The 26,629-nt window shown below is 43.0% G+C and overlaps 2 protein-coding genes across 2 annotated transcripts in view; one reads left to right on the top strand and one right to left on the bottom strand.

Moving 5' to 3' along the window:
• Window positions 1-26,629, bottom strand: part of LOC139759463 (echinoderm microtubule-associated protein-like CG42247) — a 270,591-nt gene that overhangs the window by 132,438 nt on the left and 111,524 nt on the right.
• The window catches only part of LOC139761795 (uncharacterized), a 256,120-nt gene continuing 247,969 nt past the window's right edge, over window positions 18,479-26,629 (top strand). The window contains exon 1 of the transcript XR_011715620.1: window positions 18,479-18,498. The gene's annotated coding sequence lies outside the window, so the exon portion shown is untranslated. The remainder of the gene's footprint in view (window positions 18,499-26,629) is intronic.

Genomic DNA, 26,629 nt, shown 5'->3' with positions numbered 1-26,629 from the left:
GTTGAATCCTTAGTTGGTAGGTGACGTTAACTTGACAGCTGAAGACTAATTGTTTAAGTAACCGGAGCATAATTAAGTAGGAAGATATTATCAGTTAAGGACAGAGAGAGATTGTGAGTAAGATACAGTGAAAGAAAAGTTATGCTTCAATAACTTTTCTCCTTCAGTAGATAGTGTGGGGTTATCAGTGACACAGTCCAGCGGATTCGATCGCTTTTATAATAATGCAAATTCCTCAGCAGATGCCTCGAATTCTATAAAACGAGTGAATAAGTTTAGTGAAACAAGAATGTCAGGAGAGATGTCAGTCGTAATTAACAACTGGTGGCATTTGGCAACGATATGTATCCTAATTAATGGATAAACATCAGATGGCAACACTTGATATAGGTTGGGTGGAACGGTAGTGCAAACCCGAGCCTGGTACGCTGAGTGAGGCGGTAATGTAAACCCGAGCCTGGTACGCTGAGTGAGGCGGTAATGTAAACCCGAGCCTGGTAGGTTGAGTGGGGCGGTAGTGTAAACTCTCGAGCCTGGTAGCGTTGTCAATAAATCGTCAGTTAAGTCAATTGAGGATCTTTATGTTCGTCATTTGTTAAGTTTTTCAATTGGACGAGTCTTTTGTGTTTCTTATTTCGTTATAACTCACTTTATATCTGATTATGACATTCTAAAACGATATGAATATCGTTAATCTTAATTAACTAATTTCACTATTATCACTTCTCCATCCAACCCTGTGATTACTATCGTTAATCAACGACCATTTTTCATAAATCCACTAATTTCAGAGTTCCTTATATTGACCATGATATCAGTTTCGTAAACCGACTCTTCAATATTTGTCGCTTCTCAGGGCGTTTAAAGTGCTGTCCTTTACGGAAGTCGTTTAAGATCTAGTCTTGTCTTTCCCTCAAAACGTTTAAAGTCTTTTTCTTCCCACACAAGTGTTTAGAATCCTGTCTTGTTTTGTCTTTCCTTCAAAATGTTTAGTATTGCCCTTCCCTTGAGCGTTTAAAGTCTAGCCCTTCTCTCAAAATGATTATTATTTCCTTCCTCAAAAACGTTTAAAGTCGTGTCCTTTCAAAACGTTCAATGTTGCCATTCCCTCAAAACGTTTAAAGTCGTGTCCTTCCCAGAAACGCATAAGGTCGTGTCCTTCCCTCACAACGTTTAGTCTTGTCATTCCCTGAAAACGTTTAAAGTTGTAACCTACCCTCAAAACATATAGTTCTTCCCACAAACGTTTAAAGTCTTTACCTTCACCAAAACGTGATTTTTTCTCTTCCCATAAAACGTTTTTAGTCTTATTCTACCCTCATAGCTTTAAAGTCTTGTCCCTCCCAAAAAACGTTTAAATCTTGTACCTTCCACAAAACGTTTATTGTTCTCACAAAACGTTTCTTCACAGTGTGTGTATACAGCAGACGGGGAGCGAGTTGTGTAGATTGTAAGCACAACATACCACACCATCACTCTAAGATGCCTCTCTTATCAGAAGCAAGTCCGTATGTGTGGTACACCATCTTGTAATCTGTCAGTGCACCACTGGTGTACATGTGTCCTGGTCATGTCATCACCTTCAGTGCACCACTGGTGTACAAGTGTCCTGGTCATGTCATCACCTTCAGTGCACCACTGGTGTACATGTGTCCTGGTCATGTCATCACCTTCAGTGCACCACTGGTGTACATGTGTCCTGGTCATGTCATCACCTTCAGTGCACCACTGGTGTACATGTGTCCTGGTCATGTCATCACCTTCAGTGCACCACTGGTGTACATGTGTCCTGGTCATGTCATCACCTTCAGTGCACCACTGGTGTACATGTGTCCTGGTCATGTCATCACCTTCAGTGCACCACTGGTGTACATGTGTCCTGGTCATGTCATCACCTTCAGTGCACCACTGGTGTACATGTGTCCTGGTCATGTCATCACCTTCAGTGCACCACTGGTATACAAGTGTCCTGGTCATGTCAACACATTAAAGTGATCATTAGAACGCTCAGTACAGGTAACCCTGTGAACCTGTCCTACTGATCGCAGGTCTACTGAACCTCGGTGCTTGGTGCTCGAAACCTAAGTGAATCTTTCTACCTGATTCACCAAGCCCTAGTGAGTCAGTGTGTTCTGTGTTGGAAGTCCCCAAATACCAGTCTATAGGGTGTTCGATTCCCCTGTGAACCGGCCTACTTGGGCCTCGCAACCAGGATGAACTCGCCAGGTTGGTACCTCTCACAATATAGATGATTACCTATGACCACTTGCCAATGGCAGTCGTCTGATTAACCCAGGTAAATGCTGATACAATATACGACCAGAGACATCCAAACAAGTGACTGCTAGTGCGCTTGGATTCCATCCTGGAGTCATTTTGTCTGTCTGATCCCCATGTTGGTAGCGTGCCTTGCTCACTTTAGCCTCTCACCGCCTCGATCGAGGGATAACTTATCCCGAGGCTGCACCCGCTGTAACCACAATAATCCTGGGTGTCGCAGTATTACTGAGGATATTTACATAGCTCAAATGTAGCGGTTGACAAGAACACCGTTGCCATGCGTGAGGAAGCTCGCGTGTGTGTGTGTGTGTGTGTGTGTGTGTGTGTGTGTCCTTCCCTCGTGGAACTGGGAGTGAAATATGCTTTTGGCCACATACTTGCGTGCAGACAGTCCTGGGGATCACGAGCTACCGTAGACAAGTTGATGAAAACTTCCTCTTTCGTCGGTATACTTGTTTACGTCTTCACACGGACCGACAAAGATCCTTTTTCCTGTTTTGTTTTCATCCGTCATTTGTTCGTTATTCTGGCAGTATGAGATGGCTCGCTATTAATCTCCCCTGTACGAGCGACAGATATTTAAGCCTTCTATAATCCATTGTGAGCATGTGGTTACATCGTTACCGATAATTCACATTTAGCGAGGTTGTATCATTGGGAATACAATCTCGTCAAATGACTACTCACTCCAAAGGAGTCTACATTTCTCTGCTGCTGGAAGTAGCGCTGCCGTGGGCTGCAGGAGCCTTTGAAATGTTCTGAGTGAACGCCTGGACTCTTTCATAGAAACTGATCTCGGGGTAATCATGATATTATATATATATCACATGTTTACCAGATGGCGTCCTAGCTTCTGCTCTTCGATGTATATCAACTGACTTTTATTTCTCTCTTGTGGCTCCCCTGATGATGTGATTATTACACGAAAGTGCACTCGGGAACTTATCGTGTTTCATTTTCCCCGTGGACTCATAGGAATATCTTGATCAGGCGCAAAATTGTGATCCTTTCCAATATATATATATATATATATATATACGCACGCATACATTTACATATATACACACAAACATATTCATACTTGCTCGCCTTCATCCATTCTAGATGCTACCCCGCCCCACAAGAAACAGCACAAATGCATGAGGAAAAGAAAAAATATATACGTTCTCGTCTCTACCACACCCGATCGTCGCCCCCCTGCGTCAGCGAGGTAGCGCCAGGAAACAGCCAAAGGCCACATCCGCTCACACTCATTCTCTAGGTGTCATGTATAATGCACTCAAATCACAGCTACCTATCCACAGCCAGGCCCCACAGTCTTTTCCGTGGTTTAAACACATTGAACGTTTCACATGCTGTGATTCAGTCCATTGACAGCACGTCGGCCTCAGCATACCACATCGTTCCAAGTCACTCTATTCCGTGCACGCCTTTCACCCTCCTGTATGTTTAGGCCCCAACCGCTCGAAATCTTTCATACTCCCTCTTTCCAACTCCAATTTTCTCCCTTGCTTCTCCTTGTTCCCTCCACGTCTGACACATATATCCTCTTTTTCAACCATTCCTCAATCATTCTTTCCATATGTCCAAAGCCATTTCAGTACACCCTATTCTGCTCTCTCAACCATACTCTTTATTTCCACACATCTCTCTTACCCTTTAATGAATTTCTCGATCAAACCACCTCACACCACACATTGTCCTAATACATTTCATTTCCAACACATCCAACCTCTTCCGCACAACCCTATCTGTAGCCCATGCCTCGAAACCATGTTATATTGTTGGAACGGCTATTCCTTCAAACATACTAATTTTTGCCCCTTCAGATAACGCTCTCTCTTTCCACACATTTGTCATCGCTCCCATAACCCTCGCCTCTTCCTCCGCCCTATGACTCGCTTCCGCTTCCATGGTTTCATTCGCTGCCAATGCCGCTCCCAGTTATCATAAACTGTTCACTTCCCACAGTTTTTCTCCATTCAAACTGAACCTAATAACCTTGCTTTTATTCAGATTTACTGTCATTTTTTCCTTTCATACACTCTTCCAAACTCAGTCACCAGCTTCTGCAGTGTCTCACTGGAAACAGCCACATTGCTTTAATCGCATTTACTCCCCATACCCTCCCATACAGCTTACCACGTATACACAACAAACTGTAGTTTGAACACTCGCTTTTATCCAGTTTGCTTTTATACAATGGCACTACACATGCATTCCGCCAGTCCTCAGGCACTTCACCATGATCCATACATACACAATCTCCTTACCAACCAATCAATAACACAGTCACCCTTTTTCTTAATAAATGCAACTGCAATATCATCCACTCCTGCCGCCTTTCCTTATTCCATCTTCCGCAAGGCTTTTATCACCTCTTTTCTCTTCCTCAACCCACTCTCCATGACTCTCGCACTTCGCATACCACCCCAACCAGCGATACCCTACATATACAACTCTATCATCAAACACATTTAACATTCCTTCAGAATACTTCTTTCATCTCCTCCTCACCTCATCGCTACCTGTTATAACTTCCCCTTTTGCTCCTTCACCGATGTTCCCATTTTTCTCTTATCTTTCACACATTATTTACCTTCTTTCGAAATATTTTTTTATCCTCCCTAAATTTCAGTGACACTCTCTCACCCCAACTTTCATTTGCACATTCTTTCAACCCCTGTATCTTCCTCTTGACCTCCTGCCTCTTTTTCTTATACATCACCCAGTAATTTGCATTTCTTCTCTAGCAACTTTATTTCTTCATCCCACTGCTCATTACCTTTCCTAATCTGCCCACCTCTCACCTTTCGCATATATATATATATATATATATATATATATATATATATATATATATATATATATATATATATATATATATATATATATTCCTATGAGTCCACGGGGAAAATGAAACACGAAAAGTTCCCTAGTGCACTTTCGTGTAATAATCACATCATCAGGGAAGACACAAGAGAGAAATGTAACAGTCAGTTGATATACATCGAAGAGACGAAGCTAGGACGCCATTTGGTAAACATGTGATTGTCCAAAAAAAAACCATGATTTTTTTTGGACAAAAAATTTTTTTTTTTTTTTTTTGGACAAAAATTTTTTTTTTTTTTTTTGACAATCACATGTTTACCAAATGGCGTCCTAGCTTCGTCTCTTCGATGTATATCAACTGACTGTTACATTTCTCTCTTGTGTCTCCCCTGATGATGTGATTATTACACGAAAGTGCACTAGGGAACTTTTCGTGTTTCATTTTCCCCGTGGACTCATAGGAATATCTTGATCACTCTCAAAATTGTGATCCTTTCCAATATATATATATATATATATATATATATATATATATATATATATATATATATATATATATATATATATCACATAATGTAGCATGGAACTGAACCTTGCACCATATGCGTGGTAGCGTGGCATGCTGCTCACAATAGGGAAATTACTATTCGATCGCTAGCAATCGAATACCCTCCGTCTCTCGTCCATGACCAACGGGGTTTAGGTCGGTCAAATCCCCTCAGACTCGCATGACCCAATAGTTAGCAATTTTACCGAACTTATTGTCTCAACGCGGAGGTATGTGAACACAAATGTATTGCATATGAACGCATAATGCCCTTAAACAGAATGACTGTTCGATTACTAGTGATCGAATAGTCATTTCCCTACCTTTACCATTTCTGAAACCACATTATTTCCTCTTCAGTCTGATGTTCTGTGAATGCCACTACCCTCTCAACCACCATTTTTCACACATTACAGCAGGTATTCTCAACAAAACTTGTACCTCTTTTATTTTGAACAACCATCTTTATCCCTCTTACTTTTATACAGTTGCACTTGACATGCATTCCGCTAATCCTCAAGCATTTCATCATGATCCACACACACGCTGAAAATCCTAACTAATTAGTTAGCAACACAGTCACCCATTTCTTAAGAAATTCATCTGTAATGCATACCGCTCAAGCCACCTTGCCACATCTCATTTTACTCAAGGCTTTCACCACCCCTACTCTTTTCATCGAACCACTTGCCCTGACTCTCTTACAGCTCCCCGACGCAAGCACCCCACATCTGCCACCTTATCATTAGACACATTCAACAGCCCTTCAGATTACTGACTCCACCTCCTTGTCACCACATTACTACCTGTTACCACTTCCCCATGTGCCCCCTTCACCGATGTTGCCGTTTGTTCTCATGTGTTTCGCACAGTACAAACCTGCTTTCAAAACATTTCTTCTACTTCCTGAAGTGCATTCGTACACATAGATAAAGAGTAACACGCATCTGTCAGTTACTTGTATCAGTGTACTTTGAATTCAGTCACCTGGTGTGATGATTCGTATTATGGTCTAAGTATTCAAGATAATATAGGATGTCAAGATCCGATGATCACCAAAGTGTTCACTCGTGTTTACTGTTATGAAGGTTGGCTGGCTGGCTGGCTGGCTAGTGTGCCGACGGCTGTATACGCACCACAACCCACCAGACCCACGCAAGGCAAACTACTTTTGTATTTTGTTTTTCTTGCGTCTTCGTATACGCTATCGTGCAGAAAGTTAAGACGCTGCTGAGATTAATCACATTCGACTCCGGCCTATAGGTTGCCTCCTAAAATGATCTCGATTATATGCCTCTGGTAAATCTTGTGAGGGCGGATGACCCAGTCCAATGAGGGCTGCTCACTGCGGGCAGGAGGTAGTGCAGATCACTGGAGCGGGCCGCTGACACCCCCCCCCCCCCCCACACACACACACACACACACACACACACACACACACACACACACACACACACACACACATGACCTCGGCCGGTGACGAACCCAACATTTGTTATTTTGCTGAAGGCAATCGACCATCCGTAGGTGACTTCTATGTCAATTACAATGGCAAGTGATATCAGTTGTGTACAGAAGAAGAAAAAGGAAAAGAAAAATTGAAATTTCCAACGGCAAATGGGGACTCACATTTTTGAATTTTTTTCTCTCCCACGAAACTCGTATCAAAAGGTTACATTTGGATGATTGACCGAAGCAATATAAGAATAGTTGCAATTTAGACAAGATTCTTATATTTATATTTCTCTCTCTCTCTCTCTCTCTCTCTCTCTCTCTCTCTCTCTCTCTCTCTCTCTCTCTCTCTCTCTCAGTAACTTGATGGGTTTCTCAACAATTTGCAACCAGATCCAAAGCCGGTTTTGCCATCATATAAGGCTTTGGCCGCGTGAACTGGTCTGTACACTTACCCGAAGGACCGCTACATTTATCCCATTAGCCCCTGATCTTGGCCAGGCCATGCCGCTGGTACATCAACCTGATTTTATGTATATATCGTCGTCAAGAGATGGAACTTAAACAGTCAATAGAAAACGTTACGTTACTGACGTCTGTTACATTATCAGTGACGTACTACTACGCCAAAGTATGATATCCTTGAACCAAGTTTAGCGAAAATCATATCAAAAGTGTGATGACGTCACAAAGCTACAAACCCCGCCGACCTGAGAAGTCGAGCTTTCATTGGTCAGACAAGGGAATAGCCGCCTACCTCATCTCTCTCATTGGTCAATAATTTTTCCCCTTATCCTCAACTTGTCCATATATATATATACCTGGACCTTGTTCTGCTTTCCTCACTCTTGACAATATGACGCGAGTCACGTAACGTTTTCTTACTATATACCTAAGAAGAATTAGTGATAGTACCCCTGCTATGAACTTTAGCCAATTTATAAGTTATCTGCCTGAGCAATATAAGGGTATCGTCAGAATAATTGAGAACATTAATAAGAAACCGATAAATTTTGAATTAGCAGTCATATTCAAATTCATATGTATATATATATATATATATATATATATATATATATATATATATATATATTCCTATGAGTCCACGGGGAAAATGAAACACGAAAAGTTCCCAAGTGCACTTTCGTGTAATAATCACATCATCAGGGGAGACGCAAGAGAGAAATATAAGTCAGTTGATATACATCGAAGAGCCGAAGCTAGGACGCCATTTGGTAAAAACTTGTTTTATGTTTTCGCGTTTTGCCTATTCTCTCATAATGATGTGGTCAAAGATAGAATGGGCTTTAGAATTGCCTGGGGACAAATGAAAGTTCTTAGTATTAGCAGTTAAGATAGATTCAATGACGTTACGTGTGGCATAATCAGCAGAGGGGTATAGAATAAAGGGATTTTCATGATCTATGGAGGTGATCATTTTTGTGACAATGTTAAGCGATGGCATTTTTGTGGTCATCCCTGCGTACTCAACATCGATGCTAATAACAGCTCTCCGTTACAGTCTTACCGTCTGGCCTACATGAATATATTTACATGCCTTTGCATTTGACGGCGTAAACACTCCCAACTGTTGCATGACTTGTTTTTCTTGAATCCCTATATTGACTCCCGCTTCTACAGACCATCACGCCACTGTCACCTCTCTGTGAGCGCATGGTTTCATGAGGAAGATCCGTGTTTCAAACGGGGCGAGATGTTCGCTCCTGGTTTCACTGCTGCCGTAATTATAGTCGCTAATTTTTCTCTCGTTATCAATGATCATTAATATAACCGATGTATTTAGTATTCCTATCGTCATACAGTTGTACAGACCAGTATGAATTCACAACACATGTCATCATGATTACATACGTCCACTAATTTAGTAATAACAGGTTTCAGCTCAGGTCTTGCCTGGCGGTTGGTGCAGTAGGCGACAAATGCCTGGGAAATATGTATGTAGATATTTTCTGTCGTCTTTACTGTTGTTACGTAACACATGATGGTATACGTAACAATAGGATTGATAATACTAGCTACAGCTGGGCCCACCTTCCATGGGCAGACGTGCGTTTGGCATATATTCCTGAGTGGGGGGGGGGGGGGGGGGGGTACTCCCAACCTCAACTCCCCCATCCCCCCCCACAAGCCACCACCACCCACCTACCCCACCTTCCCTGAGGAAGCGCCCCGGGACTCTTAAATAGATAGGTAGATAGACAGATACTGACATATATACACGCGTGCTCCATTATAGTAATAAGTCTACTAGTGTTTTGGTATTCTGTGGGTGGACATTATAATAAGGGGCTCTGCGTGTCGAGAAAATCATTTAACTTTACAACTTATGGATTAATTTACATGCAAGTTAAAAAGACAATGGAGTGGATTTGTCAAGCATCAAGCTACAATAGAAATAAATTATATTCGAACAAGATCTTTTAAATGTTCAATGTTCAACTGGTCGAGAGAAGATTTTAAGTAGTGATCAGTTTAACTGGGAATGCAACACACACTGTCGTCCGTCCTACAACTCGACCATGTATGTGTCAGACTTGTCATAATGCTTTGCTTATTGCCTTTGGAACCATTTCTCGTTCGGTTGAAATATATGAACCCAGGTCGAGAGGACGTTCCTGTATGTACAGCGCCTGTCGTCGTGTAAAAATGCCCCTCAAAAAAATAAGATATATTGACACCAACAATGACGAGTTCGTGACTCGCAGGCCAAGCATCAAACATCATTCAGGATGTCATTAAGTCGTTAAACTTACTATGTTCCTCGAGTTTTAGTTCACTGTATTTTTGAAAAGCATTGCTATTCACCTATGGCATTCGCAGTATATAATATTTCGCTTTTTTTTTTTAAACGAGTATGTTTTTGCACATAAGTATATTTAATGTTAAAATCTCTCGAAAAATAGATATTCGCTGAGCGATATTCCTGGAGAATTTGAAATATCTTGATAAAGTGATTAATATTAACTACACGACGGCAGACGCTCCTTGCGATGATCGTCACTGAATATTGTCTGGCTGAGGAGAGGGTCAGCCAGCTCTGGTGTTTGTGTTGTGAAGGTTTAAGGAAATTGTGAAACACGGCACCATCACTCAGCGCGGGTATCCAGGCAGTGTGTAAACATTGGTCTTCAAGTTGATATAAACATCAGATGTGTGTCGTCTGCAAGGTTACCTTGCAACACTTCCTCCGCCTCACCCTCTCCTAAGGTCATTACCCCCTGATGCATATGAAACCTGCGGCTCCTCTTCGTCCGCTTCCCAGGCTCCAGCTCACGACCAGCCCTCCTGCAGTATTAACAGGCCCAGCAGTGGGGAAGGTCGCTCACTCATATGCTGGATGGACCACAATGATCCAACTGCACGTTATCCTTCTTGAAGTAGTTCGGTTACGAGCGACCGTCCGGATGGAGGGAATTGACATGCACCGTGCAGACGCCGGACGCGCGAACACCAGTTCTCTCCATTCCCCGAAAAAAAAAAAAAAAAAATACAATTAGAATTGAGACGAAGATGTGGAAAAAAATTTGGACCTAATTGTTAGTACTGTCGAGTCACCAACTGCCTTGTATCATAGATGGACCAGAATATATGTATTCATTATTTGCTCCATTTTATCGTTGATCTTCACCTTCTGGAATGCTATTTACTCTCCATACATTATGTAGATTCCAAGCAGGCTTACGTCTTCCTGGATCCCATATCTTCCCAGGTGGGTATAAGGAAAGACGTCTTATAAAGATGAGAAGGCACATGAAAGCCTACCCTTAAAGTTCACATTACATTGGTCATTTCTGCCTCCTGTAGCGCTGTTTCTATGTAGCCTGAGTCCTGGGCAATATAAGGACTCAACGTAGTAAGGTAGTGCAGACCTGGTGGACCTGGTGCCTGGATGTGTGTAGCCACAACACTGCTCCAGTGTCTGTTCAACACTTGTGTCATCTCTGGTAGGGTCACCAGTGTCCCTTAACCCTCACTGCCATGGTCTCCAGGTTGAGTTAGACTTCTCAAACTTTGTCGTCGTCCTATTTACCAGCAAAATGACGTTGTCGGCTTCTGTAAAGTTAACTACGTAATTAGGACTGCAAAACAGAGGGAATTAGATGCATTGGACCAAGATACATGCAAAAAAAAAAAAGAAAATTGGCTTGAATATGCCCAGATAATAATGAAAATAATAATAGAGTAGTAATAATGATAATGATAATAAATGGCGAGCAACTGTTGTATGATTAGAAATAGAAGGTGTGAAAACAATATCTTTTTCCTTACAGAGACAATGAAATTGTAACATGTCCACAAGAGGAGCAGAGCAATATGTTGGGTGGACTTGTTAAAAGTAGAATGGCAGGTTATATTGTGAGGCTTGACCAGCGCCTACTGATGGCTATATAGTGTAACCTATACTAACATCAGCCCAGGCCGGCCTCCCTGAGTCTGCATAATGAAATTCATCAACATTAATCATGTTGTTCTATTGTTGTGAAGTCTGTCCTAAGTCTCGTCACTGACAACAGACGCTAGAGCATCAATAAACAACTGTACCGAAACTCAAAAGACAGAAAAGAATATTCATTTGAAGGAGATATAGTAGCCAAATAACATGCAACTCTACCTAACATTATTACTTGAAGAGCTAAACTTTGTTACAGTTTAATTGAAAAAGTCTCTTATGGTGCGATAAAAGAGCGTTGCATGATCCAGTGTAATAAACATTATAGCAGTGAGGTACGGCGCTACAGTACAGCTCAGACGTGTAATAAGGAATGATAGGACATTAAACACATCCCCGGACACCACTTCTTATCATATTATTACACCACAGCGTCAGAAGTGGTTGTCTGGATTCTAGATAACCATTAAGATATCCTTAACAAGAATTATGATATAATTACATTTATTTATCTTTGATTGTGGGATTAGAAATGAAATACTACCAGGAAGCTAATATTATTGAATATTATGATTGGTGTATGGTTTAGCGTGTAAAACAGCAGAAATGGATTTCTTAATTTCAAGAAATATTCAGAGACACTTTTTGTTCCTGTGTATGGCATAATATCACCTAGATGACATTGTGTAGGCTTGCCCATTAACGAAGACCAGGTCTGTTGGTGGCAGTGATATTCATCACGCAACACAGTGAACCAAATGGTTCAGGATACATCAGTAACATACATGAAGAAAAAATAAGGTAAACAACTTACTTGTGAGGGTCCCATGGCTGACATTATATAAGGTCATACAGAAGCTGAAGGACTGAACACCCTTCTAGATCCTTGCCAGATTTCTTTCTAGCTTCTCCGATGTCCCCTCTAAGGATCTGTCTTCACTGCCATGTATTCACTGTGTCCTCTGAGTCAAAGACAGATTCGCTGCACCTCAGCCCCAGAGAGACAGGATTGTTTTCAATTCATAACGAATTGATCTACTCACAAAAGATTCGTATCTTGATCGAGCTGTTTTTTTGGCTTTCCATAATAAAACTTTGAGTCTTTCAAAAGTTCAGTTTGGACTTTATCCATTATAAGTCAAGCGTTGAGCACCTAAATACTACGGTTTTACTGTAACGCAAGTCACTCACTCAGCCTCGACAGAGTGTTGGTAACAACATCCATAAAAAAATCTGAAAAGTTTGTTCGTAATAGATGTACGAAGGAGTATTGCCATTACAGGACGGTATGGTCCTTGAGCACGACGGTACGACCCACGGGCATCATAACATGCCCTTTGACTTGACTCTGAAATATCAGGTCAAAGGCCAGCTATGATACCAAAGGGTCGAACAATCATCTAAACTTAAGGTTTGTACTGCTCTTACTGTTATGTTAAAGGTATTATAACTCCTTATGTCAAGTTATAAAACGAAGAACATTGTACCAATTCAAAATATTTATTGATACATAAATGATGCATCAAATGGGACAAACAGGCTTGCGCATCTAACCAGTGATAATGCCTCAAATAGATCTCCGATACGATTTCAAAATCCTATACAGGACTCAGCGGCTAGGTTCAAGGGAAACACGTCGTACCGTATGTCAATATGGAGTAAAAAGCATTATCGGGAAGTATCTGTTAACAGTGTATTAAAGAAAAGAAAGTCAATTACATTTCCTCACGTGTTTTACCAGTACACTGTTAACTGAAGTTCATAATACTTTCCATGCCATACTTTTCTATGCATACGGTACGACATGTTTCCCTTCAGCCATAAGGTATCACTGCTCTCAGTTTGAAAGTTACGTTTGCGTTAAGTTCATTTCAAGGTAGCTTTTGCAATCGTCTAGGACCTTCAGCTTTTGTAATGTGTTCCTCTTCTTACTCATAGAAGTAGAGACGTTCCAGCGTTTGCAGCGACACCAGTTGCGCCCAACTGAAAAGGAGGTCGTCTTAAGACATTTAGATGGCGGGCGTGAAGGAGAGGTAATGGATGACATATGGGGCCAGTTATTGGATGGGTGTCGTTCGACTGTACGTTCGTACACACATTAAATATTTAACGCCTTGTGGCCTTGGGCCCACCCTGACGCTGCCTTGCGGTGTTGACCTAGTTAGGCAGACTGGTTACTGGGGTACTGCATGTCTCTCATGTGTCACTTTTGTGGTTGAGTTAGATGTTATTTCGGCTTATGTAACTGCCAGTTGCTTTAATTTTGCTCTCTTGGCGCGCAAAGTCGCAGGCCTGCTGAACAGGAATCTAAATATTCCATGGATGGTGTCCTGTCTACTCCAAAGCTGGTCTCCAACTCATCCATATTTTGTTATATGGAACTTTTCCACGTAAACCAAAAGAACTAATATCTAAATGACAAAAAATATTGAAATGCCAAGGTTTTATTTAATCAGTAAAATATGACGGTCTCTCCCAGCGGATGAGTCAGTTTGGCAAGTTGGAAGTAATGCTATTATTTTCCCTCATTAATTACATTTCAAGGTTGTCACACGTGGGACGCTGGTGGTAACTGTGGGAGTCAGTGTGTACGAGTTCTGGTATCAAGTCTTCCATCCAAGGCCGCCTGATGCGGCATGGAGCCCCTCAGGGAAGAGCCTCACATGACACAGAATTTAAGGAGCGAGAGCACGGAAGATGCTTCCCTGTAATTAATAGCTTCATTGAAACAAAGTAGTGATTACCGGACGGTCGAAACACATCCATGGCGTGCGTCAGAACATCAATTTAATGATATAAAAGAAATAGAACGGTCGCGCGTGATCCTGGGATAGACCTTACTGACGACCCTCCAAAGATAGTGGAAGGAGGAGGAGGAGGAGTGGCAGCACCAGGGAACACTGGATGGTGGAATTCTAGTGAGGCGGTTGGGGTAGGTAAGCGCGGGACGGGTAGGCTTAGGCGGGCTGAGGGATGGATTTGTAAGGGAATTCGAGGTTGACTGTGATTCAGAAATGTATGGAATGAGTGGGTTAGGTTGTGTTGGTGGTGGTGGGGATGAGAGACAAAACTGAGCGTCTGTGCTGGATGGGGAAGAATGAGGATGCTTCCACACACCGCGCGGCCTAGAGAGACACCGCAGTGGGAGGTAGGAGAGTACGTGGCAAGGGCAGATAACAGACTTGATGGCCTGCTGCCGTTGTCTTGTTTGGATAGGAGCAGGATAGTGCAGCAGAAGGCACCTACCTCCCCACCTCCCGCTCCCTCCGGTACGACAACCGGCAGGATAAAAGCTGAGGGAACACTATGTAGATGGAGGGACTATACTACCGTAGAAATTCTACAGGAAGTGTGAAAGGGAAAAGTTTCTAAACCTGGATTTCTAGCTATAAATGAAACAAAGCTCAAGGGTAAACGGGAAGAATGGATTGGAAATGTGTTAGGAGCAAAACCAGGGTTTGGTGATGGGATGAGCCAGGGAAGAAGTAGCACTGCACTACTGCTGAAGCAGGTGTTGTTGGAGTGTGAGACAATGTAAGGAAGTGAGCTCTAGAGATATGTTGGGAGGAATTAAAGTGGCTGGAGAGATATGGGTGATTATTGGTGCCTATGCACCTGGCTACTAGAAGAAAGATCATGAGAGGCAACTGTTTTGGGAGCAGCAGAGTAAATGTGTCAGCAGTTTTGATGCAAGAGACCAGGCATTACTGATGGATGATTTAAATGTTAAGGTTAGTAATATGGCAGTTGAGGGTATCATTAGGGGTATGGGGTATCCAGTAGAATGAATGAAAATGGCGAACAGTTTGTGGATTTGTGTGGTGAAAAAAGATTGGTGATTGGGAATACCTGGTTTAAAGATGGTCAGCGGGCATTATTGGATTACATGTTTATTTATAGGCATGTAAAAGAGAAACTTTTGGATGTAAATGTGCTGAAAGGGGCAGCTGGTAGGATGTTTGATCATTACCTTATTGAGGTGAGGTTGAATATTTGTAGAGGTTTTCAGAAAAGAGATAATGTTATTGGTGAAAAGAGAGTGGTAGCAGTAAGTGAGCTTGGAAAAGAGACTTGCGTGAAGAAGTACCAAGGGAGACGGAATGATCATTTGCAAAAGGTGAGAGTAGATGAAGTAAGGGAAGTGGTTGAGAAATTGGAGGCATTTAGGGATGCAGTGCTAGCATGTGCGAGAGATGCATGTTTTGTGCGAAAGGTGAGAGGTGGGCAGATATGAAAGGTTGCTGAATAAGTAAAGTTGCTATTGAAAGAGGAAAAATAGGTGTTTGGACGGTACTTCAGAGGAAGGAGTGCAAATGATTGGGAATTGTACAAGAGAAAGTGGCAGGAGGTCAAGAGGAAAGTGCAAGTGTTGCATAAGAGGGCAAATGAGAGTTAGGGTGAGCAAGTATCATTAACTTTATGGAGAATAAGAACACATTTTTGAAGGAGGCAGATGATGTGCAAAAAGCAAAAAACAAATGGCAACATCGATGAAGGGGACAAAAGAAGTGGTAACAGGTAGTGATGAAGAGAGGAGATGGAGTGAGTATTTTGAAGGACTGTTGAATGTGTTTAATGATTGGGTGGCAGATGTAGGGTGTTTAGGTTGGGGTGATATGCGAAATGAGAGAATCACGGAGAGTGGTTTAGGGAAGAGAGAAGAGATGTGAAAGCCTTACATAAAATGAAATGTGGCAAGGCGGCTGGAGTGGACGGTATTGCAGTTGAATGTCTTACGAAAAGGGGTGACTGTGTTGTGTGTATTGGTTAGTTAGGATTATCATTGTATATATGGATAATGGTGAACTGCTTAAGGCTTGGCGGAATACATGTATAGTGCCCCTCCATAAAGTCAAGACGGGGGGGGGGGATAAAGGAGAGAGTTCAAACTACAGAAGTATAAGTTTACTGAGTGCACGTAGAAGTTTGTATGGGAGAGTGGTGATTGAGAGGGTGAAGGCATGTAAAGAGCATCAGACTGGGGAGGAGCAGTGTGGTTTCAGAGGTTGTACAAGATGCATGGATCAGGTGTTTGCTTTAAGAATGTACACGAGAAATACTTAGAAAAATAGATGCATTTGTATGTGGCATTAATGGATCTGGAGAAAGCACATGATAGGGTTGATAGAGATGCCTTGTGGAAGGTCGTATGGATGTGTGGTGTGGGAGGATAGCGACTAAAAGCAGAGAAATTTTCATCAAGGGTGTAAGGCATGTGTATAAGTAGATAGGGAGGAGAGTGAGTGGTTCCATGATCGGTCTGCAGCAGGGGCGTATGTCACCATGCCAGATTTGATATATTCATGGCTGGGATGGTGAGGGAGGTAAATCTAAAGTTTTGGTGAGGAGTGAGTATATCAGTCTGTTGAGGATGAGATGGCCTGTGAAGTGAGTCAGTTGTTTGCTGATAATAAAGCAACTGATGGCAGATTCGAATGAGAAATTAAAGAAGTTGGTGGCCAAGTTTGGTAGTGTGTATGAAAAGAGGAAGTTGACCGTAAATGTGAATAAATGTGGGTTTATTAGGTTTAGCAGGGTTGAGGTACAGGTTAGCTGGGGCGTGAGTTTGAATGGAGAACAAATTGGAGGAAATAAAGTGTTTTTATACACCTTAGAGTGCGAACATGGTGGGAAATGGAACCTCGGAAACAGAAGCGAGTCATAGAGTGGGTGAGGGGGCAGATGCTCTGAGAGCATTGAAGAATGTATGGAAAGAGTAATCATTATCTGGAAGGGCAAAATGGCCATGTTTGAAGATTTAGTAGTCCCAGCAATTTATTATGGGTGTGAGGCATGGGCTATAAATGTGGTGGTGTTGAAAATTAAATGTTTGGGGAGACAGTATGCGGTATGGTGTATGTATTCTTTGTGTATGAATTATTAAAGATCCTACGAGAGAGAATTATATGAATTTAGTATGATTACCATGTCATTCACCGAGAGTAAGATGGATGTTCTGAACAGATCAACGTGGACTCTTAAGAAAGGCTTGAGAAGGTTATTATCATATATTAACTCAGCACTAGTTCATGCAGTAACAATCTCCTAAGAAAGATTAAGAAAATGAAATATTGAAAATGCAATTGATTGGTTTTGTAATGAGTATTATACGTAGTTATAAGCTACTAATAAAGTATATTCTAACTTTAAACTGGCGAGTTGACGTTTACGAGTGTGTGTGTGTGTGTGTGTGTGTGTGTGTGTGTTGGGGGGGGGGGGGGTAGGCGTTGCGGCCGGATGTATGATTCAACTCGTATAGAAGCGGCAGCCAAGCCATCATCTGAAGTTGGTCTCAGTCATTGCTCTGGTGCCTTAAACTTTGATTATATCAGATAATGTTATAGGCCAAGAAAGGAAGGTGGAATGATTAATACAGTTACATTATGGCACGAGCGTTGTGGTAGGGGCGAGGACAGGCCTCTCCTCCCCTCTATCGGAGGGAGGCATGGCTGTGCCTCCTCCCCCCCCCCCCTCCGCCTCCTCCCAACACTTCGGCTGTCCATTAAACAGTCCGATTCCATGGATGATTACAACAGTAACGTGGATATAAGTTGAGAAACTTAGTTAATCAGTAGCAATGTAGAATTAAAGTGATCTGTAAGGTGTCGAAATATCAACTGATGTGTAGAAAAATGATAAATACAGTGGAACCATTTCTAATGAAGGACCGGCTCAGGAGCCACCAGACCATTATTGGAAGTCAATTGAATGGCTATAATCTTTTGATGTGAGAGTGTACCAGTAGTTAAAAAAGAGAAGGTAGTATTTTGTAAAAATTATAAAATAAAAACCCTTGCAAACTTAGGTATAAAGTGAAGTGATCGACTTTTTGGAAAATCTTATTTTCGGACGGGAAATAACGGTGGCGTTCAGTTCCACTGCCTGGCCGGGTAGTGGGGTCAGTCTGGCTTGTGTTGTGACCGGTCAACGTGGCGGGAAGCTTCTGGGATTGGCTTCATCTCTCCTCATTAACCCGGTAAGGCCAGATTCCAATATAACACCCGAAAGAAAGCAGTGGAAGAAAGTGTGTTCAGTTGACAATAGTTCAGTGAAGAAATGTGTTGGGTCTAGTTTGTGGTAAGCCATAATGATTACGGCAGTCTAGGGCCGTATTGTTTCATGTGGTAAGCCATTATGATTACGGCAACTTAAGGCTTTTTTTAATGTGCTAAGCCATTATAATTAAAGCAGTCTAGGACCGTATTGTTTCAGGGAATAAGCCTTAAATATGCCAGCGTAGGAAAGTAACTGGAGACTATGTTCTTAATTTGGACGTGGGGTAAGACTGCAGTGAGGACAAGCGATGTGTGTTTTAAGCGGAGGACAACACAGAGCGACCGACGGAGCAGTTGAGAGGGGACCAGACGAGGTGGTCCAACTATTATTTTGAAGGGTAGTTAGGGAAGAAAAAAAGGGGGTTAGACAGGCGGAAAATGTTCGTAAATAGTGTAGGTTTTGTTTGTGCGGAAAAGTATTCAAGTAACGTGTTTTTGGTGCCTTATTTATGATCCCCCCTCCCCCACCCCGGAAACTTGGGGTAATGTCATTTTTTATTTTTGTTAGTTAAGGGAAGGGAAGCTCTCAAATTAAACTCGGCATTGTTAGTTGTATTCTTGCGCAGAGGCGTTGATCGTGTTTTCATGGTGCAGATGGTGTTGTTCTTTTACCCACAGAGGTAGTTTACGTAGATGGAATAGGGTTTTGTAATGGTCCAGTGGTTAGGTGTTTGTAATGAGTCTGAGACTAATGAGACTTATTACCAATCGCAGTATCCATGCGGTCTTAAATGGGTCAAGACTTGTTTTCCCAATTGCAATGGTGTGCATCAGAGCTTTGTTCTTGCCACTACTCTCTTTTTCTTTTACTTTTGAGTGACATTTATTATAGGAACTTGGATGCTGAGGGAAAAAAAGTATATGATCAAATTTATAGGTGATATTGTTACTTGTGTGACTCTGCTGCCAGCGGGTAGTAAAGTAATGGCTCCACGACCGCTGCTGATTTGAGGCATACTGTTTTGACTACACGTTACTGTGTGACTGATGCCAGCGAGAGGGAGGGCTCAGGTGGTAGTGTGCTGCCCCTCGTAATATCCCAGCTAACTAAAGGAGTACCCCTTCCCCTACCCTTGCAGTAGTGTACTAGGTAGTAGGCTCTTGACAGCAGTTGTCCAGGGTGGTATACTGATCAGTTAGAGAGTTAGCTATAGACTGATCTGTTTGGGAATTAGCAACAGACTGATGAGTTAGAGAGTTAGCCATAGACTGATCAGGTCGAAAGAAAAGTTAGGTTGAATTACAAGTTACAGGAGATGCCTTTGTTTAAGGATGGCCAACCTGAACCCTCTTGAACACAGCTGTACGACCCTAAGCACGATTGTACGATCCTTGGATAAGATGGTGTGGCCTGTATCCTGACCTTCAAGGGTATTGTCAGAGGCCAGGTCATTATACCCAACCATCGTACCGTCGTGCTTAAGGAATAAACAAACTACATGTGTGTATGTTAGCTTAAGTTAAACATGTATGTATGTTAGCTTAAGTTCCTGTAAGGTTGTTCCAGGTCCTATAAACCAGAACTCGATGCATGAGACATGTAAGCCTTGCCAACAGTAGTTATCCCTGCCTGGTGTAAAGCTGCCTCAGGAAAACAATCTTTATATTTCTTCCACAAGACACCATTAGGATTCCTCTTGGAATCATGTCTCTAGGACTGGCAAGAGTAGTGAGCTGTATCCTGTACTCTGGGCAGATACATGTTGACAATGAATCATGACTACACTAGCAATCTACACATCACCTATCGTGGTGCAGAGCTGTGATTCAGACTAATGAACTACTTTTTATAACTAGGATTTAGCATCAACGGGACAGTGCAAATCTTTACGTTAAACATAAGATTACGTGTTTATGAAGGTGTTTAAGACCATTTTAGAATGCATGTCTTAAATTATGTACAGTTTACTGGTATTCTAGTGATAATAATTAGTCTTTATATTCAGCAAGTACTTTTTAAAAGCATTTAGTCTACATGTGAGACTACTTGTAAGGGTGCGTAAGCTTGGCTCACTTCCAGTAATGTATTTAGCCTGACGAGGGTGAAAACGGCTGGGTTTACTCGCTTCTGCTACCCTAGCGTTCAGCGAGTGTGTCCTCCAGGCGTTGCTGACTGCTTGCACCGGCCTTGGGTTTGAGTAGGGCTTACTTGGGGCTCGATCATGGACGCTGATCCAGAACATGATGAAGGCGTCACCTTGCTGATGGTACGTTAGTAGTCTAACGCATCCCAAAGCATAGTAATCGTCATAATGCTTATCTGGTGGTAGAGCCATTAATAGTAGCTAAAGTTTTGATACGTCACTGATAGTTGCTGTTGTTATGTGCCGTCTGTTTGTCTTGTATAGTTGCTGGAGGTATGATGTTACACAGCAGACATTTTTTAGTGGTCATTGTTCATTTTCGCACCGTGTCCTCGTTCAAGTCAGAATGGTCAAATTGCTGATTAATTCAAGGACGTTTCATAAGTCATGTTTTGTCAGTTAGTAATGGCCATCATGATGGTTGCCGAAGTCTTGCTCTCAGTAAGGTTGTGGTTAGTTTTGTTGATAGAGTTATGCCCGTGTATGTTTTGATAAGGTTATGCTTGTGTATGCGGTTCATGAGATCATTGTGCCCTATTATGCTAGTATGAGTCATGCTTACTTGTGTATGAAATTACGCTGTGATGACTGTCTGTGTTACGAGCAAAATCTTTTTCTACAACATTTTACTGTTTATAGTGGTCGTGGCCAACTCCCTTGTTGACCAGGTCATCCATCGTCGGTTAATTAGTCGTCGGGATCTCGGACTCAGTCACGTTCCCTGGAAAGTCAAGGTCTGCAGATGTCTTAAATTATAGGTGAGGTTTGATGGTGGTAGTATCACGGCCAGTGATCATATTGATGAAGTCAAGGTCAGTAATGATAAGAGTGGAGTTGGAGGAAGGACATCTTCCAGACCCTAGTGAGGCATGGGGGAGGACATCTTCCAAACCCTAGTGAGGCATGGGGAAGGATATCTTCCAGATCCTAGTGAGGCATGGGGAGGACATCTTCCAGACCCTTGTGAGGCATGGGGAGGACATCTTCCAGACCCTTGTGAGGCATGGGAAAGGACATCTTCCATACCCTAGTGAAGCATGGAGGATATCTTCCAGACCCTAGTGAAGCATGGAGGGCATCTTCCATACCCTAGTGAAGAAAGGAGGATATCTTCCATACCCTAGTGAAGCATGGAGGATATCTTCCAGACCCTAGTGAAGCATGGAGGGCATCTTTCAGACCGTAGTGAAGCATGGAAGGTATCCTCCAGACCTTAGTGAGGCATGGAGGGCATCTTCCAGACCCTAGTGAAGCATGGAGGGCATCTCCCATACCCTAGAAAGATACAGAGCTGAGGGAATCGTCCAGAATCCAGCGGGGCGTAGAGGGAGGTGAACTTCCAGACCTTAGTAAGGCATGGGTTATGGCATCTTGTGGACCCAAGCGAAGCATTGAGGAAGGACATCATCCAGACCCAAGAAGGATAGCGGGTGGTGCATCATTTGGACCCTAGTGAGGCATGAAGAGAGGGCAAGTTGATGGTGATAAAGTCTTGCCCATTTGTATTGATGGGAAAGTCTTGCCTAGTTGTGGTAGTGGGAAAGTCTTACCCAGTCGGGATGATGGTAGTCTTGCCCAGTTATGTTGGTGGGAAAGTCTTGCCTAGTTGTGGTGGTGGGAAAGTCTTGCCCAATTGTGGTGGTGGGAAAGTCTTGCCCAGTTGTGGTGGGAAAGTCTTGCCTAGTTGTGATGGTGGGAAAGTCTTGCCCAATTGTGATGGTGGGAAAGTCTTGCCCAGTTGTGGTGGTAGGAAAGTCTTGCCCAGTTGTGGTGGTGGGAAAGTCTTGCCCAGTTGTGGTGGTAGGAAAGTCTTGCCCAGTTGTGGTGGTGGGAAAGTCTTACCCAGTTGTGGTGGTGGGAAAGTCTTGCCCAGTTGTGGTGGTGGGAAAGTCTTGCCTAGTTGTGATGGTGGGAAAGTCTTGCCCAATTGTGATGGTGGGAAAGTCTTGCCCAATTGTGATGGTGGGAAAGTCTTGCCCAGTTGTGGTGGTGGGAAAGTCTTGCCCAGTTGTGATGGTGGGAAAGTCTTGCCCAGTTGTGGTGGTGGGAAAGTCTTGCCCAATTGTGATGGTGGAAAAGTCTTGCCCAATTGTGGGGGTGGAAAAGTCTTGCCCAGTTGTGGTGGTGGGAAAGTCTTGCCCAGTTGTGGTGGTGGGAAAGTCTTGCCCAGTTGTGGTGGTGGGAAAGTCTTGCCCAGTTGTGGTGGTGGGAAAGTCTTGCCCAGTTGTGGTGGTGGGAAAGTCTTGCCCAGTTGTGGTGGTGGGAAAGTCTTGCCCAGTTGTGGTGGTGGGAAAGTCTTGCCCAGTTGTGGTGGTGGGAAAGTCCTGCCCAGATGTGATGATGGGAAAGTTTTGCCCAGTTGAAGTGGGAAAGTATTACCCAGTTGTAATAATGGGAAGGTATTGCCCAGTTGTAATGATGGAAAAGTCTTGCGCAGTTGTGATAGTGGGAAAGTCTAAACGAGTTGTAATAGTGGGAAAGTATTGCCCTGATGTATTGATGGCAAAGTCTTGCCCATTTGTGACGGTGGGAAAGTATTGCCCAGTTGTATTAATGGCAGAGTCTTGCCCAGTTGTGATAGTGGGAAAGTCCTGCCTAGTTATGATGGTGGGAAAGTTGCCCACTTATGATGGTAGGAAAGTCTTGCCCAGTTGTGATGGTGGGAAAGTTACGGTTATGATGAGACAGTTATAATGAGAAGAAAGTCATGCGCAATTTTGACGGTGAGAAAGTCTTGCCCAGTTGTGATTGTAAGGAATTCTTGTCCAGTTGTGATGGTGGGAAATTCTAGCCCAGTTGTGATGGTGGAGGATTTCTTGCCCAGTTGTGAAGGTGGAAAATTCTTGCCCAGTTATGGTGGGCAAGTGTAGTCTAGAATCGTCATGTATCACAACCTACCCATTTATGATGGTGACAAACCATGTCCACATCTGTGATAAGATCCATGCCACTTAGGTTGTTGATAACTATGGCCCTAATCTTGTGTAGTAGTGTTGCCCAAGTGTGGTGGTGGTGATAAAGTATTGACCTTGTGAATCATATCTGTCGTGTGATAAGGTTTTGTCCTGTACTGTGTATTGTCATCTCGGGAAATCTTACTAATAAGATTATACCCAGACCTGTCTTGATGTCATAATCATACTACAGCCAGCCAGCATGATTTCGAGTCGTCGTCTCGATTACGCTGTCAGATAGGTATAGAAAGTCTGTGTTGTGGTTATGTATTTCCTTGTTTTGGTCAGGTCATGCAAAGTCGAGGTGTTACAGAGGTCGTGTTACTAATGAAGTCGTTCAGCGGTCATGTCACTAGCCATGCGCGCCTAGTGTTGATCAAAGCGTGCTTTCTAATATAGCAAATGTTTACCCTCCTGCAAAGGCAGTCTGCGTTTCCTCGCATGATTTTCTGTTTTTAATGTTCATGCATGACGGACGGTTACATCATGGTAATTAATGGAGATTTACCGAGGCTGGTGTGAGCTGTGGCAGCTGGTACCTTAGCTCAGCTCACGACAGCTTTCATCCACGTAATGTTCGCATCTTCGTTAGTTTCACGGGACTGAGTGACGCTTGTGACACCTGTCGGATACTTCACGAACCACTCGCCCTGTCACAGCATTCTTACGAAGCAGCTCGTGTCAAATCACTGGTTCACCTCGGAAATCTAGAGCGAAGCCGTAAGAATATATTACTCTAGGCGAAAAAAAATAAATGGAAAAGTATTCTAGGATATGATTTAGCCTCAGTGGTGTTCCGTGGTCTGCGATATTGGTTATTATATCAGGATTAGGACCACAGTCACAACACGCTGGGGTCCTGTACATGATTCACTGTAATGTAAACATTTCTGGTGACCCAGGTAGGCTGGGCTAACAACCGTGTCACCTGTACCGGCAGCCATCACCTGGTGGTAAGGTGTTCTCAAAACAAAAATATGAGTGATGTCTCGATATGGCGGAGGGGATGATGTGTCATGTGTACAGAGCAAAGTCTCGTGCAATCCAGAACTGAACTAAAAGTTCCTGTCTGTTGACTTACAAGAGAAAAACCAAGTTTCAGTAAAGAAAATGATGGTACGGCACTGTACAATGATGGGTCGGTACCACACAATTATGGTACGGTACTACACAGCTGACGGTACGGTACTATGCAGTGATGGGACGGTACCACATGATGATGGGATGGTGTTACGCTATGAAGGGATAGTACTGTAACACAATGATGGTATGGCAGTACACACTCGTGGTAAGGTACTGTACAAGGATGGGACGTTAGTACTCGGTGATGAGATGGTCCTACAAAGTGATGGGACGGTACCACACAGTAATGGGGATGGTACAGCATGATGATAGTGTGATGCGACACAGTGATAGGACTGTCTCATACAGTAATGGTACGCTATTACGCTTTGATGAGACGTGTACCACACAAGGGTGGTACGGTACTGCACAATGAGGGGGTCGCTGTTACGCAATTATAGAACCGAACTACGCAATAATAGAACTTTACTACATAATGATGGGATGGTACTACAAAATGTCGGTACGGCACTGCAAGATGATGGGACGATACTTCACGATGATGGTACATATATATATATATATATATATATATATATATATATACACCATAATTGATCACAGTTTCTCGCGTCAGCGAGGTAGCGCCAGGAACAAGCAAAGTTAAAGGCCACATCCGCTCGCATCCATTTTCTAGCTGCCATGTGTAATGCACCGAAACCACAGCTCCCTATCCACAACCAGGTCCCTCAGACCCTTCCATGGTTTACCCCGGACGCTTCGCAGTCATTTGACAGCACGTCGACCCCAGTATACCACATTGCTCCAATTCATTCTGCCCTGTGCACGTCCAGGCAAAATCTTCTTCCATATATATATATATATATATATATATATATATATATATATATATATATATATATATATATCTTAGCACACGCAGGTAGCCTCTCATTAACCAACCCCAAAAGTGAGACTGAATAGCCAGGTGGCCGGCTGCTCTGTCAGGTCCAGGACCCGGACACAGGTGTCTGTAATGCCCATGTAGTAATGTAACCAGGACGCTGTAGCGGCGCCGTTCGTAGATAATGAAAACAAACTGCTGTAAGCTGCAGCCTAATATTTATCATTTACTTCAAGGGAAGCCAAGGCTGGCATTATCTACACAGGAAATGCCAGTTCTATGAAGGAACTAACACGTGCGTGACTTGTTTGACTATTCTGAGCGACGAACTTATTTCCGACTTCCTGCAGCGTAGGAATACAATGTCGATCACTGACACAAAATGCAATTTACTTTACTCGTACTCCATAATGAGAGCTTAGAATATCTCCAGGTGTGGATACACCGAGATGATCCCGTGTGCTTAAGACTCGTGCTCTGGTGGCCAACAGAGGGTGTGTAGCCTGGTGGTGGTGCAAGGGATGAGTTTACCACGTAAGCACACATCGTCATTCCTCCTCAGTGTATACTCAGACCATTTAAGCACACCCTGATCACCGTCGTAAATCAGGCTGCGCTTGTTATCACGGTTCACTCTTACATTGTTATTCCTCACACAACCAACCCTCCTCCAACCACGTATTGTTCTCAGGCATTTCATCTCCAACACGCCCACCCTCCTCTGATCTTTTACATTCACGGCTCGCATCATACAACATAAAGCAAACACCTTGTCCACACATCCCCTATCACTCCTTGAAGCCGCATTGCTCGTCCCCAAGTCTAATATGCTCTGTGCATGACACCACTTTCCCAATCGCCATTCTCCCTTACACCTTGCCAGGTATACTAAACAGTTATGCCTCTGTAATCAAAGGATTCACTTTTGAACACCCACCACTCTTGCTATACAGACATTCCGCCAGTCCCCGGCTACTGCATCTTAGGCTATAGGAAATGCCTGACGAAGTAATCAGTCACACCGTCACCCCTTTTCTTGGGAAATCCA

This window comes from Panulirus ornatus, chromosome 3 (genome assembly GCF_036320965.1).
Source record: "Panulirus ornatus isolate Po-2019 chromosome 3, ASM3632096v1, whole genome shotgun sequence".
Taxonomy (NCBI): domain Eukaryota; kingdom Metazoa; phylum Arthropoda; class Malacostraca; order Decapoda; family Palinuridae; genus Panulirus; species Panulirus ornatus.
Note: the sequence above shows the minus strand (reverse complement) of the source record. Positions and strands in the feature narration are given on the sequence as shown.